Below are 14,213 nucleotides of genomic sequence, written 5' to 3'. Positions count from 1 at the left end.
ACTTATATTACAAAAATAGTTGACACAAGCGACCGATTTGCTCCACAGTTAAAAAACAACATCACACTAATCTCTATACACAAATATAGTCCATGCATCACAATCTGGTCGGGGTACACATTCATCACACTTCCCTCACCACCACACTAATAATGGAAAGGTTGGTATCTTACATCGGTATTCACCATCGACTTCAACTCAACGACGGAATTCATCATCGTCGCGAGCATTGGGTGTATAAATAGTCACATACAGTCACTTACACTAGACACATACTACAAGGCACAGTCTAAGCACATATCACTAATCACTAGTGTTCACAATTTCCATAGTTACTTCATCAGTCAAGGTCCAAAATCAGCTCCTTATGTCATTCGATACGATCAAATTCACTTATTTAATATCAGGTTTAACTTTTTACATAGTTAAATTCCTTCAAAATTTAAATCAATGGCAACTGAATTCCCTTTATTTCACTAAATTCCATACTTATGTCCATAAAACGCATCTTTAATTCATTAAAATTGTCTAGTCTAGTCATTTAATGCGCGAACGATTCATTTTTCAACAGTCAGTTCACGGTCCATGTATGATTCAAGTCAACTAATTTTCCTTCAGCTTCCCGAAATTCCTGTATGATTTGCTATAATATACTTCCGTTGGCCAGACGCGAGTATATTTCACTATATCATACCCTTATTCTAAGTTACTTATTAAGAAAACTCCTATATGGTTTACACCTTATCGTGGTACACAATTTCCTATTAAGCATTGGTAAAAGGAAAATTATTATTTTAGTAGTTTATTTTCAATAATCACTAGTCTCAATAGTCTTATGCTATCAGCCACTATGAATTATTCACACATGGTTATCTAACTAATTCTTATTTAGTCGTCACTAACAACCTATCACAGTAGTTTAAATCCAATTACTTAAGTCACACCACTTGCAAATCACTAACAGTCCGGGCATTATTAGTCTCATTCCTGAAGATTATAACACTCAAACCAAAAGGTCACGCAATCATCTAGGCATAGGAATATATCTAGGTATACCATTTCATCCTAATGATATACTAATCACAATTTCAAACATCATTGTAACAACGTACATTTTTTTATATCACAGTGGAAACATAATATATTGATATTTACAAACCATACATAGTAATTAACTAAATCATAGTTATTACAGTCATCCAGGTGTTACGTTAACCAAAAGCTTTTACACACATATAGGTATCAAAATATAAACATCGGAGTGTAGCCTGTCAAACATATCCAAAAGCAACCACTCCCAGAACTATAGCATGCAAAACTTAACCTACAAGGGAGAAACTGGGGGGTTAGCATAAAGCTAAGTGAATAGAATTATCCTAACAGTCATAGGTATCTAGCATCAAGCTATGCACAATGACATAGCATCAATAAGGTAAACCAGAATGGTAACACTAGGCTCGACAGCTTGTAAGGGCCATTAACTACTAGTTGATCGAGCTAGAGTTTACCGAAAGTTCCTGTTACTGTCTCCCTCGCATAGTAATCCGGACGCAGGGGATGCGTCATTCAAACTATACTACACGAATAGTAACCCTTGAACCCAACCTGACAGCAAGGTTGACCTTATGCTCAGCTTTATACCCAAAGCTGATTACCGACTAGACATCATAGCCGATAATACCCAAGTGCACATAATCATCACATAAGCATAAACATCATATGCTAACTCATCAGGTATAACATGGAAGGACAACAGTAGCATAACCAGCTACTACATACATACAACAGTTAAGATAGTCCCACTCACCTGATAAACAGCAAGAACTCACAAGTCTTATATTACTGAGCCTTCTCCGTTTCCTTATTACCTGAGAATATCATATCTCAAGTTAGCACATATCTAATCAATAATATCATCAATTCATACTTTAAACAATATCATATAGCATAATATATCCATATATGACAAGTTTACATGGTTCCCCATCCAATTGCAACTATCCCACGCATGTAGAACGAGGCATACGCGCTATCCCATCATTTTGACCCAAATTAAAGTTTGATTCAGTGTTTCAAAACTTCACCATTAGAAAGTAAATCTCATTGCGTTTCCAACGGTAGTTTATTCATCAAAAACGGAGTTACGGTTTGAAAGTTACGGCCAAAACATGTTTTCCAAAAAGCTGTCAGACTGCAACCGCGCGGGAGCACCTACAACCGCTCGGTGGTGCAACCACCCGGTTGCATCAAAAATGGTCCGGATACACCCCGTAACCGTACGGATGCATCCTGCAACCGTACGGAGCTGTTCATCAGTACCGGGTCGCTGTTTTCGTCATTTTTAACCCCAAATCTATTTTTTGCACTATTTTGACACTACAAATCACTTATGAAACATATATAACTCATATATAAATGTTTTATAACATCAATTTAACATAAACAACACATTCAAATCACTTTTTGATTCAAAACCCACTTTGACATAAAAACTAAGAAAATCACTGATTTTAACTCGAATTAGAACATGAAATCGCTTGTTAAATACCTTATGATGTTACTGAAATCACAAGGAATGATTTCCAATTTAAAAACGAGATCAAGAACAAGATTAGGGATTAGGGTTTGTGAGATTTGGGAGCGTTTGTGTCATACCCCCAAATAGGGTCAGGGAAATATGACTTCACAATATCACAACACAAGTATGTATAAACGAGAACGACTCTAAATGAGACATTTCATAACAAAATTTGAATTTGCAGCGGAAATATAATAATGTTTTACATAATGAAATTCAAATGATAAGTCTAATATGTGGACTCCAATGCAAGAGCTAACTAAGCATCATAGGGCAGCACACAAGCTAATCTTCACCTGAGACAAACATGCTTAAAGTGTCAACACAAAGGTTGAGTGAACATCATAGGTTTAACAATTATAATAAGTTTTAGACCACAAGATTTAATTCAAAATATCAAATATTCAATATGCCATGAGTTATAATATCGAACTAAACATTAACCCCTGACACTGTACGGGTGTCGGCAATCATTATTATGTACTCCCTTGAGGATCACGCCAATGGGTAGAGACGTCACTCTCAATAGGCCTACTCACAATAATTAAGCTTGCAAAATTCCAATTCCAGCAATTAACGATATTATGGCGGGAATTTGCATGTAACAATAAATGCATGTTTAACAAAAGTCTCACGAAATTGCATATTAAATAGTTTAGGCACTTGTGTCTAAATTGTAAATCATTTCAAAAGCAAGCATGTGTCTCACCCCAAAGTTTAAAATAAGTAAATAGAGAAAGTTAAAAAGCGGGGTTATGAAGTTCACCTTAGTAGCAAGTAAGTAATTCCACGCAGGAAGTATGAACGAAGTATGTAATCGGAGATCTCAACCTAGAGATATAGATTAGTTAATGTCTAACAGACATAAAGTTTATTTATTAATATAGCTACTATGTTAACAGTGACAGTTTTCGAGAAAAGTTTCTATTTTTGGAAACCTACTATTTATGGAAAGCTTCCACTTATAGCAAGTTTCTAATTTTAGTATGTTCGGGTTATAATTCTTCACAAGATGTTGTACAATCTTGCCCAAACTTCGTTGCTATCATGCAAGTCACTCGAATGATCTATTGTTACCGGGCGCCCAGGACTCTTGACCAGAATCTAAGTCATGGCATTCGAAATCCACAAGCGATTCCCATAATGGCAACAAGGATCACCCTAGGACACAAGTAGCGGTGATGTTTGTAGTCTTTGTACATTATCTTTAATTATAACCTTCACGTTATAGGTGTTTACACACACGAATTTATTAATGTACTTAGTATTTACATACATAGGTGATAATATAACTTAGTGTACTTAAAGTGTTACCATATAGGTAGGTTTACAAGTTATATTAGTAGTATTATTACTCTAATTATCTTTTATTATTTATTTAAGTGTATATAAGTTTAGACTTATTATTATGTTTTAAGTAATCTTACTTTATTAAGTTTAAATAACCTAGATAAGTCTAAGTCTTTTAACTTATCTCATATGTTTAAACTCATCATTATCCTTTTCATAATTATCTTTAACTTTGTAGATCGTTATTATCTTTTAAACTTTTATTATTATCCTTTCAATTATTTAACTTAAAATCTTATCTTAACAACTTAATCATAATAAACCTTTTATACTTTTCATTACCATTATCTTTTATTATCTAACAAAACGTTATCATCTTTATGTTTATATTTATCTCAATATTTTCTTTATTATCATGTTTAATAATTTCATCATAATACTTAACCATGTTAATCATAATACTTACCTTATTCATAATTATAACATGACACATATATCATAATTCATATCTTATAAACACAATTATAATTTTTCCCATTCAAATGATACATTCATTATAACTTTCATTATATTAATCATACCATATACATATAATCATAACTAAAATTTTATACTTCATATTATATATACATATACACGAATGCATGCATTCATGCTTTTTTTTTTAATCTATATTTATAATTATGAGTTCATGATTTATTATCACTTCTTTTATCCATGTATTTATCAATTGCATTCATATTCATGATCATAATTACATAAAGTATTTAAACTTATAAAAAGTATTGTAAGTTCATGGGTTTATGGGATACCTTAATAGTTTTTGAGCAAGAAAAAGTGGTGTTTGATGGTGGTGACACAACCGAACAGTACAGCAGCAAAACAGTGACGAAACGCGTCCAAAAAGTGGCGGTTTGTGTGTGTTCTTATGGCGGACAGCAGCAACAATATGAACACAGCAGCAGGGGCTGACTTGGGCGGGTCTTGGGGCTGTTTTGGGTGCACAGAATCAGCAAACAGGAGCAGCAAAGGATGGTGTTGGTGACGGTGCACAGTAGCAGCAAAAGGCTGCGGTTTGGGGCCGAAACAGAAGCAGAAAAACTGCTGTAAATGGGGGTGGGTTGGCTGCAGAAAAACACAGCAAAACAGTGGCAATTTGAGCGGGTTTTGGGCTGCAAAAATCACAGCAGAAAGAGCGGAGAAAAACGCAGCAAAAATGGCGACTTGTGGGTGGTGTTTGTAGTGGCTGAACAGAGGACAGGAACAACAACAAATTGTCGCAGGTGAGGCTGTTTTGGTGGCGAAATACAGCAGCAGAGATGCTGTAAAAGTGGTGGTCTGGACTGCGAAAAGTAGCAGCACAGGTGGTGGTGGCGATGGGCTGCAGAATAGCGGCGGTGATGGCTGCAATTTGCAGCAGGAAAGTGGTGATGGAGGGCTGTTTTCTAGAGATGGTTGTAGTCGATTAGGTGGTGATGTTGGGGGATATAAAACTGCCATACAAAAGAGAAAGGAGGGAGGTTTTAGAGTGTGATTTTTGTGATACAATTGTGAAAAAAAATGACTAGAGGGTTTCTTTTATAGTTGAGTTCTTAGAATTAACCCAATTAGGATTAGTAGATGATAAGCTTGAGGTGGAAGTGTTAGGATTATATTAGGAATCTAAGCTTGTTTACTTAGTGCACAAGTTTTTTTTTTCTTTTTATAAAATCTCCTAGCCGTTTTTGTTTTTGTTTTTATTAGTGTGTATTTTTTTTTTCGGCAATTACTATATATCTATATATTTTATATATATGTATTTTTTATTAAAGTTATATTTATTTATAATACATTTTATTAAATTATTTAATTATTAGTCCAAGTCTTTTATAATTTTTTTTAACTAGGTTCTAATTAGTTTATATAAAAGTCACATTTATATTAATACATGTAGTTTATAATAAAAATAACACACAAATACATAAACTTATATTAACAAGAATTATCGATCAAAAATACTATTTAATCAAAGTGTCGAATAAATAAAGTTTATGATTATAAAAAGTCCTAATAGTGGAACAGTAATAACAGAAATGGAAAATTGAGGGTCGTCATAGTACCTCCCTGTTAATAAAAACTTCGTCCCGAAGTTTCAGGTAGGCTTCTCGGATGCATCAGCGGTTGAGAAGAGATGGGGATATTTCCGTTTCTTCTGGTCTTCACGTTCCCAGGTATACTCGGGGCCATTGTGTGAATTCCAACGGATCCGTTGTAAGACCCAAATAATTGTTGTGTACATAAAGTGTACATAAGATGCTTGAAGTGGGGGTTTCGTTGTACATTTTTAAAATGAAAAAGAATCTGATCTGGGGGAGTGGCGCGCCGCGCGGCCTTTTGGCGCGCCGCGCCGGTTGTCTATGACAGATTTCTTCTTTCTTTTAAGTTAGATATTTTGAGGGCAATTTGGTAAATTCACAAAAGGGCCAACTTTAAGGCCTTAGATCAGTTTATGGAGCCTCATTAACTCCATTTCCATCTACTTCAACCTCATCCATTCAATTCTAGAGAGAGAGTGATAACCTAGTGTGAGAAAACTCATTTTGGAGAAGAAGAAGGAGGATTCTTGCTAAAGCTCAAGTTCTAAAGTTGTTCATTTACTTCCTAGCTACGTTTTGGTGGTAGTGGTATGCTCTAATCTTGATTTCTTGATTCAATTTTGTGTAAGGGTTAGAGTTAGGGTTTATGGTGAACTTAAAACCCACTTTGTTAGTAAATTAGGTGTTTTGGGTGAATTTGGGTTATGTTGACTCAAAGAGGACTAACTAGGGTTTTTCAAGTATTAATTGTTGTTAATGAACCTTAAGTAGTTAGTAAATTGCTAGCACACCTATATATATGTAAGTGGGCGTTGTGTGGGTTAATGGGTGACCCGAAATGGGTGTGTTGACCTTAAATTGGTCAAACGGGTCAAAATGGACCTAGGTTGGTTAATGTTTGTGATTAATGCATAAACTTAGTGTTAAAAGGTGTTTTAAGACCTAACTTGGCTAATGTTAGGGTTTTGACGAAAGATGACCCAATTTTAGGGTTAAGTGTCCAAATGGGTCAAAATGACCTAGTAGTGGTGAGTGTTGTGGGTTTGACCAACTTGGATGGTTGATTGATTATTATGTACTTTGTAATAGGTGCGATACCTTGAAGTTTCAAGCTTGGTTTATCGATTCACCGAAGGCGTAAGGTGAGTGGAATAATTATATGCGTAGGTATATAATGTATTTATTTGTTGTAGCGTGAGATGTGAAGTGTCGATGTGCTAAGATACCACATTTCACGTGACGAGTGAAGTGTCGATGTGCTAAGACACCACTCAAAGTAATGTGACGGGTGAAGTGTCGATGTGTTAAGATGCCACCCGGGGTGAAGTGTCGATGTGTTAAGACACCACCCGGAGTGAAGTATCGATGTGCTAAGATGCCACTCTAAGAGAATAACGGGTGAAGTGCCGATGTGTTAAGGCGCCACTCGAGGTGAAGTATCGACGTGTTAAGATGCCACCTCAAGTAAAATAAAGAGTGAAGTGTCGAAGTGTTAAGACACCACTCGGGGTGAAGTGTCGACGTGTTAAGACGCCACCCGGGGTGAAGTATCGATGTGTTAAGATGCCACCCGTGGGGTTAGTGTATGAAGTGTTAAGTGCACTAATGGTAGTTATGAACTCCGACGGTCTTTAAACACCGTTCCTTTGTTCGATTGGTTAACCATGGTTATTGTGTTGTAGTGTATGCATATTATATTTGTTCAAGTAAATATGCTATTGTTATGCTAGTTTGGTTATTGGAGATTATAGCTTGTATTTATGACGATAAGCTAATTGTGTTTGCTAGCATGTATACGGTATGCGAGTAAGTGTTTGCAAATAGATATATTATATATGTATGTGTGTAATTATTGCATTCACTAAGCGTTAGCTTACCCTCTCATTGTTTATCTTTTTATAGGCTCCGGCGTGGACAAGGGTAAGGGCATTATTTTGAATTAGAGATCCCGCTTTGTTGATTGGGGGACGCTTTTGGATTGAGTTAGCTTTTGGAGTTTGACCGAGACTTGGGTAGTTTAACCCCAAACACCGTGCTCGTAGTGTCGTTTGGAAATTAAACTCACGTGGTCGAAACTCAAACTTTTGTATGAAACTCGTAAAACGGCCGATGTGGGTCCTACTTTGTAAAACTTATTTTATGATTGATTCGTGTTAGTTTTACATATTGGAACTTGTTGTTAAAAGCGTTTCGTCTAAATATGTCAGGAAGTGGCCAATCTTTTTCACGTTTAAAGACTTTTTGGACAGACTAGTTTGGCGCGCCGCGCGGCCATTTGGCGCGCCGCGCCATTTGCTGAATAGAGATATAAAAAAAATTTTGTGACATTTTAAGCAGGGTTTGTTCGTGGTTTGGTTTGGGTTGTTACAAGTGGTATCAGAGCATGGTCTAAGGGATTTAGGCGACTTGAGATAGGTGCCTAGACTTAGACTTTATTGTGTGTACACTTTATGCGGGACTTGTAGGACTTTGGGTCTAATCGGGAATTGTTAGTGCTTTGATTTATGTGAACTAACATTGTGCAAATTGATTTGTGTTGTGTTTAGCAATCATCAAGCGAGATGGACGTTGTACTTGCGAGTTAATTCAACGTGTTCGTGTAACAATGATTAGCTACCATTGTTACGAGTTCAAATCGTGTCAAACAAGCGATGTACGATGATTGTTGAGCAAGATGGGGTAGTGTGGTGTATATGTATATACATATGTGTTACGTCCCTTCGTTTCGTTGTTTAATCTTTTCCGTTTTATAGAATGAAGATGAGAAATGGACACGACACCAATGATGGAAGTACGAGTGAGGACGTTGAGTTCACGGCCAAAGTTGAGGCCATCTTTAAACGTCAAAAGGCGGAGTTCCTCGAGGATGTTAAGAAAATGTTTTTAGATACGATTGACGAGCAATTAGTCAATGTAGTTAAGGAGCAAGTGAAGGCCGTTCTTCACGAAGATAATGTGGGAAGACGGGACTTTCTCTATAAGAACTTCAAGGATTCTCAACCTCCCACCTTTGAAGGTGAACGAGACCCTCTAAAGAGTGCCCGTTGGATCTCCCATATGGAGGGGGCCTTCCGTACTTGTGAATGTCCTTCCGATAAAAATACAAGGTACGGATGTGGTATGTTGAGGGGTGATGCTAAGCTGTGGTGGGACGCAAAGCTCCAAGTTTATGGTGAAGAGCAATGCATGGAATTCACGTGGGATGAATTTAAGTTCGAATTTTTCAAGGAATACCGAACTTCGGCCGATCTTACTAGGCTTAAGGACGAGTTACGTTCCTTGAGGCAAGGGTCGATGGATTTGAACACTCTCAAATCCGTGTTTTTGTCCAAGATCCAATTTTGCCCGGAGTATGTCGGGAATGATAAGATGTTGAAGGAAGACTTTTACCGAACGTTGAATGATTGTTATCAAGATAAGATTAGTGTAACGGTGGTGAAAACTTTTGATGAGTTATTTGATATGGCCAAGGGTTTTGAGGCACTCGTATTGAGGAAGAGCGGCTTTACTTTTGGCAAGAGAAAAAGTGAAGGTTCGAACCATTCGAACTTTTCGAACAAAAAGAACAAAAAGGGTTTCGGTAATGCTAGTAGTGGGAAGAAAGGTGCTTCTGAGGATTTTTCTTATTCATGTTACAATTGTGGACAAAAGGGCCACATGGCTCGTAAATGTCCAAGTTTATCCTCCGCAACCAAAATCACTTGTTTCAATTGTGGTAAGGAAGGGCACAAAAGGCCCGAGTGTCCCGAGTTGCGCAATGATAATGTTAAGCAGTTAGAGAAGGCGGCGGGTACGGCTAGGGGTCGCAATTATTTGATGACCAATGATGAAGCCAAACAATCGAACGAAGTTGTCTCAGGTACTTTCATGGTTAATTCTAATCCGACAAGGATACTTTTCGATAGTGGTGCTAACTTGTCGTTCGTGTCACGAAAATTTGTGCCTAAACTTAATAAACCATTAGCTAAGTTAAGTCGTCCGGTAGAAGTCGAAATAGCGGACGGTAAGACGGTGCTAGTGGTTGACGTGTGTAAAAATTGTGATGTTGTGTTTGGTGCCGAAAACTTTAAAATTGATCTCATTCCTATGACTTTGGGCGATTTTGATATCGTTGTTGGTATGGATTGGCTCGGTCGTAATAGAGCCGATATTGCATGCCATGAAAAATTTATTCGTGTGAAGACCCCAAGTAGGGGAGAGATGATTATTCATGGCGATAAGCGAAGAAGACTCGTGCCAATATGTTCTTTTGCACGGGCACGTCATTTCCTTGTTAGTGGTGGCATGGCTTTTCTTGCCCATGTTGTTGATACTCGTGATGAGCCACCACCCATTTGTGAAATTCCGGTGGTTAGTGAATTCGAAGACGTTTTTTCGGATGAGTTACCGGGTGTTCCGGCGGAAAGACAAGTTGAATTTCGCATTGAGTTGGTTCCGGGAGCTATTCCCATTGCTAAAACTCCTTATCGTTTAGCGCCGACAGAAATGCAAGAGTTGTTAAATCAAACCCAAGAGTTACTTGAGAAGGGTTTTATTCGACCGAGTGCTTCGCCATGGGGCGCTCCGGTTTTATTCGTGAAAAAGAAGGATGGTAGTATGCGGATGTGCATCGATTACCGGGAGTTGAATAAAGTGACGATCAAGAATCGTTATCCATTGCCTAGGATTGACGATTTGTTTGACCAACTCCAAGGTGCAACGTATTTCTCTAAAATCGACCTACGGTCCGGCTATCACCAAATGCGGGTCCGTGAGGAAGATATCGAGAAAACAACTTTTCGAACGCGTTATGGGCATTTTGAGTTTGTGGTTATGCCTTTTGGTCTTACGAATGCACCGGCGGCATTCATGGACCTTATGAACCGAGTGTGCCAACCTATGTTGGACAAGTCGGTAATTGTGTTCATCGACGATATACTTGTTTACTCGAAAAGTATGAACGAACATGAACGCCATTTTCGCGAAGTATTGAAGACGCTACGAAAGGAGAAGTTGTATGCTAAGTTCTCCAAATGTGAATTTTGGCTAAGGGAAGTTCAATTCCTTAGCCACATTGTGAACAAAGACGGTATTCAAGTAGATCCGGGGAAGATAGAGACGGTGAAGAGTTGGAGACAACCGACTACGCCTACAGAGGTCCGAAGTTTTCTCGGATTGGCCGGTTATTATCGTCGGTTTATCCAAGACTTTTCTAAGATCGCTTCTTCATTGACAAAATTGACAAGGAAGAACGCGAGGTTTAATTGGGAGAACGAACAAGAAATTGCTTTTCAATTGTTAAAAGAGAAGTTGTGTCAAGCTCCGGTGTTAGTTTTGCCGGAAGGGGTGGAAGACATGACGGTTTATTGTGATGCTTCGTTAAATGGGCTCGGGTGTGTTCTAATGCAAAGAGGTAAAGTCATCGCTTATGCCTCTCGACAATTAAAGGAACACGAAATGAGATATCTGACTCATGATCTTGAGTTGGCGACGGTTGTGCATGCGTTGAAAATTTGGCGCCATTACTTGTATGGTGTTAAGAGTACGATTTATTCAGATCATAAGAGCTTGAAACATCTCTTTAATCAACGAGATTTGAATTATTGTCAACGTAGGTGGATGGATGTGGTAAAAGATTATGATTGTGAAATACTTTATCATTCGGGTAAGGCGAATGTGGTCGCGGATGCGTTAAGTCGAAAGAGTCATCACCCGGCTTTACGATTGGGATTGTTACGTATGATTATTACTAACGATTTTCTTGAAAAACTTGGTGTGACTCAAATAGAGGCTTACGTTCACAACAAGCATACGGAACAAATTGTGGGGCAATCGGAATTCATTACTATGGGTTCGCGTGGGTTGTTGTCTTTTCAAGGAAGGGTGTGGGTGCCTAAGATGGGGGATTACCGGCGGGTGCTACTTGATGAAGCACATAAGTCAAAGTATTCCATTCATCCGGGCGCGACGAAAATGTATCATGATTTGAGGAAGGATTATTGGTGGCCGGGCATGAAACGTGATGTTGTGAAGTATGTCGAGCAATGCGTCACGTGTTTGCAAGTAAAAGTCGAACACCAAAAGCCGTATGGTAAGTTGCAACCATTAGAAATCCCGAAGTGGAAATGTGAGCACATTACCATGGATTTCATTACAAAGTTACCTAAGACGGTGAGAACCCAATTTGATTCGATTTGGGTAATAGTTGATCGATTGACGAAAAGTGCCTTGTTTCTTCCCATTAAAAAAGCAATATCGTCGGAGGCCTTGGCTAAGTTATTTGTCAAGAAAGTAGTATCGAGACACGGGGTTCCTATATCTATTGTTTCGGATAGAGATACTCGTTTCACATCTCGGTTTTGGGAAAAGTTTCACGAAGATATGGGTACACAATTAAAATTAAGCACGGCGTATCATCCTCAAACGGACGGTCAAACCGAACGTAAAAATCAAATTTTGAAAGATATGTTACGGGCGTGCATTATTGATTTTGGTGGTAGTTGGGATGAGCATTTGTCTTTGGTGAAATTCTCGTACAATAATAGTTATCACACTAGTATCGAGATGCCACCTTATGAGATGCTATATGGGCAAAGATGTCGAACTCCAATTTGTTGGGGTGAAGTAGGTCAAAGAGAAATCGGGAGTACCGATTTGGTTTTGGAGATGAATAACAAGATTGATATTATTCAGGATCATTTGAAAAAGGCTCAAGATAGACAAAAGTCGTATGCCGACAAACGTAGACGAATGATCGAATTTCAAGAAGGTGACATGGTGATGCTTAAAGTTTCGCCATGGAAAGGCATTATTCGGTTTAGAAAATGGGGGAAGTTAGCTCCTCGGTTTATTGGGCCATTTAAGGTTTTAGCTCGTGTTGGTGAAGTCGCGTATCGTTTGGAATTACCCGAAGAGCTTGCGGGGATCCATAACACATTTCATGTTTCCCATCTCCGTAAGTGTCTTGCGGATGATTCTTCGTGGGTGCCATTAGACGAGATTGAACTAAATAATAAGTTAGAGTATATTGAGGAACCGATTGCTATCCTCGATGAGAAGGTCAAAAGGTTGAGACATAAAGAGGTTAGGACTTTTAAAGTTCAATGGCGTCATAGTAAGGGTTCCGAGTTTACTTGGGAGCCCGAAGAGTTTGTGTTGGTTTATCTTCCTTCTTGTCATGCGGCTTGGATGGCGAGGACGCGCTCCGGTTCAAGTGGGGGAGAGTTGTAAGACCCAAATAATTGTTGTGTACATAAAGTGTACATAAGATGCTTGAAGTGGGGGTTTCGTTGTACATTTTTAAAATGAAAAAGAATCTGATCTGGGGGAGTGGCACGCCGCGCGGCCTTTTGGCGCGCCGTGCCGGTTGTCTGTGACAGATTCCTTCTTTCTTTTACATTAGATATTTTGAGGGTAATTTGGTAAATTTACAAAAGGGCTGACTTTAAGGCCTTAGATCAGTTTATGGAGCCTCATTAACTCCATTTCCATCTACTTCAACCTCATCCATTCAATTCTAGAGAGAGAGTGATAACCTAGTGTGAGAAAATTTATTTTGGAGAAGAAGAATGAGGATTCTTGCTAAAGCTCAAGTTCTAAAGTTGTTCATTTACTTCCTAGCTACGTTTTGGTGGTAGTGGTATGCTCTAATCTTGATTTCTTGATTCAATTTTGTGTAAGGGTTAGAGTTAGGGTTTATGGTGAACTTAAAACCCACTTTGTTAGTAAATTGGGTGTTTTGGGTGAATTTGGGTTATGTTGACTCAAAGAGGACTAACTAGGGTTTTTCAAGTATTAATTGTTGTTAATGAACCTTAAGTAGTTAGTAAATTGCTAGCACACCTATATATATGTAAGTGGGCGTTGTGTGGGTTAATGGGTGACCCGAAATGGGTGTGTTGACCTTAAATTGGTCAAACGGGTCAAAATGGACCTAGGTTGGTTAATGTTTGTGATTAATGCATAAACTTAGTGTTAAAAGGTGTTTTAAGACCTAACTTGGCTAATGTTAGGGTTTTGGCGAAAGATGACTCAATTTTAGGGTTAAGTGTCCAAATGGGTCAAAATGACCTAGTAGTGGTGAGTGTTGTGGGTTTGACCAACTTGGATGGTTGATTGATTATTATGTACTTTGCAATAGGTGTGATACCTTGAAGTTTCAAGCTTGTTTTATCGACTCACCGAAGGCGTAAGGTGAGTGGAATAATTATATGCGTAGGTATATAATGTATTTATTTATTGTAGCGTGAGATGTGAAGTGTCGATGTGCTAAGATACCACATTTCACGTGA

This window comes from Rutidosis leptorrhynchoides, chromosome 6 (genome assembly GCF_046630445.1).
Source record: "Rutidosis leptorrhynchoides isolate AG116_Rl617_1_P2 chromosome 6, CSIRO_AGI_Rlap_v1, whole genome shotgun sequence".
NCBI classification, from domain to species: domain Eukaryota; kingdom Viridiplantae; phylum Streptophyta; class Magnoliopsida; order Asterales; family Asteraceae; genus Rutidosis; species Rutidosis leptorrhynchoides.
This window is presented reverse-complemented; position numbering follows the sequence as displayed.